This window comes from Athene noctua, chromosome 2, assembly GCF_965140245.1.
Source record: "Athene noctua chromosome 2, bAthNoc1.hap1.1, whole genome shotgun sequence".
Lineage (NCBI taxonomy): Eukaryota > Metazoa > Chordata > Aves > Strigiformes > Strigidae > Athene > Athene noctua.
Window position 1 is genome coordinate 150579056 of NC_134038.1, and position 5206 is coordinate 150584261.

The following is a 5206-nucleotide window of genomic DNA, read 5'->3' on the forward strand; positions in this document are numbered from 1 at the left end:
AGGGGAGGAAAAGAAATGAAAGAGAGAGCAGCTAGACATCAAGCAATCCTTTGAGTTGCTTATATCCATCAGTTTGCTCTGGCTAGATTAATCTCCAAAGCATATTCAATAAATTTGAAGAGCTGAGGTATCTGTGGCCTAGCTCCTAAAAGACTAAACATCTGCAGTGAGAAATGCTGTTGAAATAGGTTATTGTTAAGAATTTACTTTTGTAGGAAGATTGAATTACTCCAATTTATATATTTAGGGGTTTTTTACTACTATTAATCACTCCTAAGTCAACCAGTGGGATAAAGGGATGGAAAGGATGCTATTGCCTATGCTTTTTTTTTTTTTAATTATTATTGCCTATTACCATTTAGCCCTCTGCTGCTCAGTGAGTCTTTCTCAAAAATCACATTCTGTAATATTTTCCTTACTTCTTATAAATGACTATTTTGTTGATGAACAGGAAAATGTTTTCAGTGAACAGAAGCTGCAGTTACTAGGTGAAAAGGATTCATACCAGCACTTGGGCATATGTTTCTGCATTTACTCATGCAAATCTATGCATGAGTTTTGACTTTGGCCTTCAGCTAATGAAAGTCTGCAGCCTGCTTTTCAAAGGAGTTACACTACTATAGCTCTCACCAAAATTAGTAAAACTCAGGGAAGCTCTATCACATATCCAGACTTCAAGGCAGAAGCTTAGTGCAACAGGATCGTGGTCAGTGCCCACAACTACAGTAATATAGATAAGTAAATACCTTAAAATCTATTTTCTGTTGCTACACTGCTTTCTTATTTTTCTGAATTCTCAGTCACGAGTTATCATTTGCCCTGCATCTTTTCTATAATGCATCTGTTCTCTGTCTTTTGGTCTCTTCAATAATCTTATTTCTTTGAGCCACTCTTACAATGATTCCTCAGGCTATCACTCGGTGATATCACTCTGTGATCACCTTTCATTTTAGTTTACAGTAAGTCCCTTAACTCCTTGCCCTGTTAAAAATTTGTTATGTTAGTAAAGCAAGCACTGACAGTAAGAAAATTATTTTGATTTTTGTATGTTGATCTCTTCTGTGCAATATATTTTGTTTAGATTGTAAGCTCCTAAGGGCAGTGAATGTTTCCATAATTGCTCTATAATATCCTAAACTAGTGTCACAGACACTAAGATTACTGTATAAAATACTCCTTATCATCATATGTTTCAAGGGCTGAATCAAGATTTTCTTTTATCCTGTAGTCCTGCAGACGATACTGTGAATTACATTAACATGGAGAAGCCTTCTTAAAAATTGAGAAAACTATACAGACAAGTGCCAACAGCACATTCAGGCCAACAGCTATGATGAACAATCATGTGCTCAAGCTAATGAGTCCTGTTGAAGTGCAGAAGTCTAGAGAAAGCTGAGAGATGGAGCTGCTTAGCTCAGGTGTAGAATCACATCAATGTTTAATACACTGCTTCTGGACTGACTTTGACTCACATCTGTGGGTTGCAACTTGAAGCCCAGGAGCTTGAGTCAGCTACCACTGATCTAGAGATCAGCTCTCAATATTACAGCTATGGACACATTTAAAATGTAGTGTAGTTAAATGTATGGATATTAAATGGCATAAATCAAACAGCATAGCAAAGGGTTGTGCACTTGCACTTTCCAAACATCATTGCATTTTCTTGTAGTAGCTTCAGCTATTGAGGTGTCCACCTTTTGAAGCGGTATTTTCCACTCAGTAAAAAATCCCTGACATTTCCATTTTATCTGTTTTAGGAAATACGATAATCAAGTGATGGATTTTATTTTTACATGGTAAGGATATTTCATTGTATAACAATTTTGGACAAAGCTGTCAAAAAGGCTATCCTTAAGCCAGATGTTTTGGATGTACAAGCTTCAGATTGTAAATATTGGTTCTGATCCTTGGTGCAAAAACTTACAGGATGTCTATGTTGCAGTCAAAAGTGTTACAGCACTAGGAAACAAGCCTGAGCTGGCTGGTTACTATTAGCAGTGTGCTCACAGTGGGGACAAGCCCAAGACAGTGCAAAACTGATCCTGGCTCCTGAATAGATATATATACACACACACACACTCAGTGACTACCTGATGCTGAGCTCTGTATTACCATGGACACAGTGCTGCTGGTACTCACTTAAGGATAGATTGGGTATGTCTTTTATTAGAGGCAGTCAGATGCTTGGCAAGTGAAGATGTATTGTTGACTGATAATGTGCAGTAAGAACTGCTTTTGAGAGATTAGAAAGTCATTTGGTTTCACTCTAAAAGAAGTAGAATGGGGCATGTTTTTTCCAAGATTGCTTCTTACAAAAAGAAGTACAGCCAGACAGAAAGCAAAATGTGAAGTGTCTGAGACATCTTTTGTGGTTTATGCTACTCAAGCCTAAGCTGTTACAGAGAATTTCAGGAGATGGGGCAATTCTAGCTGCGACAGGAGCTGTCATGGAATAATTTTTATGTAGGGACAACTTTTTCTTAACAGATAGTCATACTTGAAAATGTCTGTGTGCTTTTAGAAAGGTTCCAGTGAATACAAGTTACACAGAATGTAACGGATAGGTTCAGACGATGTAACTTCAGAATTAATGAAGGTACAATAAAGATGTAAGACATTAGTAATGGAGACTCTGAATCTCACTTATAGTAAAGATGCTTTGTCTTGCTGTGATTAAATTAAGTATAATTCCTCCAGTGGAGTAAATGGTTTTAAGTGTCAAACTTGTGGCTTTTTAAATTTTTCAGCTATGTTTACAATCTGCTTACTATAATCTGCAGACTGTGATTAGAAAATATCTTGTCTCTGAGTAACTTGTAGCACTGCAAAAAAGTACATTAAAGAACCAGTTCAACATTTGCAATTGTATTTGAGTGAAAATTAATGGAGCTTTCAGTATGCCTACAGTTTCCAAACAAAAGTAAATGTTTGGGTTTACTCCTTACATAAGAAGATATTTTTAAAGCACTGATGTTTTGACATAAATAACACTAACTTTGATGACATCAAGCTCTTCCATTTGCACTCTAGCAGTGACATCATCTGCCTCTGTGATATTTATAGTAGTGACTAGCAACTCTGCAGCAGGGTTTTCTGGTACATGTGGTAGACAGCAGTGCATACATAGCGCTTTCCAGCTCAGTCAGCAACAACCTCCTCTTACCAGACTGATTTAATTCTGGAACCTGTTTATTCACAGTCCCGAATATTGCACACACTGGGTCAGCACAGTGTAGCTATCTGACTTCCAGAGTAACACCAGCTCAGTCTAGAGTACTCATGTTCATTTGCACCTGTAATGTAAGGACATTTGATCCAAATGATATTATTTCTTAATTTCTTAAATACATTTTCTTAGCTGTGGTAACATACAGAAAACATAATAACAAATACAATGTATTAAAAAAAACCCCAAAAAACAAAAAAACAGTTCAGTCCAAAAAATCTTGAGTTTGGATTAAACCCCAAAAGACAAATGTTATGTTTCTAAATTTTTCTCCACAAATAAAAAATGCTAAAAATTCTACTCTACAAAGAAGAATAAAGATTTAATGTGATGGAATTTGAGAGTGACGATGAGGGTAGAGGCTTGCTTATTCTTAGGCATGTAAGCCTGGCCCTTATGAATCCACACTGAGGTGATGTCAGCAGTATTGCACAGGACTGTATTCTTGGCTGATGAAATAGCTGAAACTACTGTATTCTTTAAAGCATTTCTTATAAAGAAAGATGGGGATGAAAGGTGGACATCTACCTACAAAGGACTAGCTCTATTGATTTAGACAACAATGCTTCTTCATTAGAAGTTGCTGAGTATTAACACTAAAATAAATAAACATGAGTTGCTACTGAAATAATAGCCAATCATTTGAACTATTACATTAGTCTCTTCTGTGACTAGGCAACTTCATTTCCAAAGGGATTTTAGCACTGGTAAGGCCTGAAAGACCACATCTAGGAGATCAAATAGAGTTAGAAAGACAGTTAAAAAGACATGACCAAAGTCCAGTTGTGCTAATTTCTGTTATTTCTCTTAAAGAACTACTTCCTCTCCTGAGACTGATAGTACATTGTCAAATTCATCTACCCTGCAGACTGAGGTCCCAGTGTTCTTTTAAAAAATCTGTAGAGAGAAGGAAGATACCATTTATCAATTCAAAATAGATAGTGGCAAAAGAAAATTGTCCTGGCTCCATCTCTGTTTCTCTGTATTTAACCAGAGTCATGTCCATGTCACACAAAGGTAATTTCTCTGTGTTCTGCTTAAGGCAGCTAAAGCTCTCAGCCTCTTCCTATAGGGAGACCTTGACTTTGAAGGACATAGCAATTCTTCTAGCTCATCTACTCTAAAAACTATGGAAAGAAAGGTTGTAAGATGCAGGATGATCATAAAGCCTTTTCTTTAGGAAGATGAGAATGAAAAGGATATATGAACTCAAAAATCTGTAACTTAAGGCACAAATAGGTAAGCACATGCCCTCCAATCTCTAAAATACTAGTCTTGACAGCATTTGGATCAAGAATTACAGGAAGACAAGCAAAATTCTGTAATACCCACAACTATTGAGCTGACTGAGGACATTTACAGTACTCCTTGGAAGTGGAGCTCCTTCATTCTTCACATCCAAGGCATTCTCAGAGCTTCTCTTGGCTGCTCTTCAGGAAGCACCAAGAGCTGAAGCAGATCTGAAGCCTACTTCTTGTTCAGAAGTTTTGAACCGCATGCACTTAAGATTAAAATGGGTGTGATTAGTATATTACTGTTTGTTGTACGACAATTTCTTCACTTGTGAAATTAATACAGAAGTACTTTTAAAGTACAGACCACCTCCTCCAGGACAGAAGAGTTAAATAAACAATTCAAACATACCATGTTACAATTTCAAAAAGACCAGAGCATGTGCTACTGATACAAGCAGTATCAGTTTCACGAGTCTCTTGTGTACTCTCTGTAATATCCTGGTAAAGGAGAGCTTTACCAACCCATTTATGCACAAGAAATAACGATTTTTCTTTTCTTGATAAAGGAAGATGTGGATCAAAAACCACCTTAGTCTGTAAGTTAAGACCCTCCAAATAAGCACAAGAAAATCTTCTTCTGACAAATGAAGGCCTAATTTTCACTTTTCACTTCACTTCACTTGTTTGGAAAGATGGAGTTGGCAAAGACAGGATATATTAAGCCATACTACGTGGTGGGTAGCCT